The sequence below is a fragment of the Sinocyclocheilus grahami genome, unplaced genomic scaffold (assembly GCF_001515645.1).
Source record: "Sinocyclocheilus grahami isolate Dianchi unplaced genomic scaffold, SAMN03320097.WGS_v1.1 scaffold1013.1, whole genome shotgun sequence".
Classification (NCBI taxonomy): Eukaryota; Metazoa; Chordata; class Actinopteri; order Cypriniformes; family Cyprinidae; genus Sinocyclocheilus; species Sinocyclocheilus grahami.
The window spans coordinates 13,148-13,614 of NW_015506192.1; positions in this window are offsets into that span (position 1 = coordinate 13,148).

A 467-nucleotide genomic window follows, 5' to 3' on the forward strand; every position below is an offset into this window, starting at 1 on the left:
TTTAGACCGTATGCATGCGTCTGTTATCCGTCCATTCTGCAAACGGCTTTTCCTGTGTATGGTCCTATATGGGGATGCTCTCAGACCAATCGGACAATCATTTCCACCAGCCCATTTTACTTTGGTTTAATTTGTATTAAATGTTGTGATGTTTGATTTTGTAGGTTTGATGAAGCCAAAGTCTCACTCCTCCATCTATAACATCATGATCATCCTGATCTCCAGATGGAGACTCACATCCTCCTCATCAGTGACAGTCAAGTTTTACTATAAATGCTTCTTGATTCTGCAAACACAACAACACAAAGTAATTGTCTGATTGTGAACAAACATGATAGATAAAACCAAATAAACGTCTTCTTCAGCCAATATAAAACATATTTTGTCCCTTATTTTTATGTATTTACATTATGAGTTTGCCATGAGTTCAACAACACATTTTATCTGACTTACCACAGTTAAAAGCT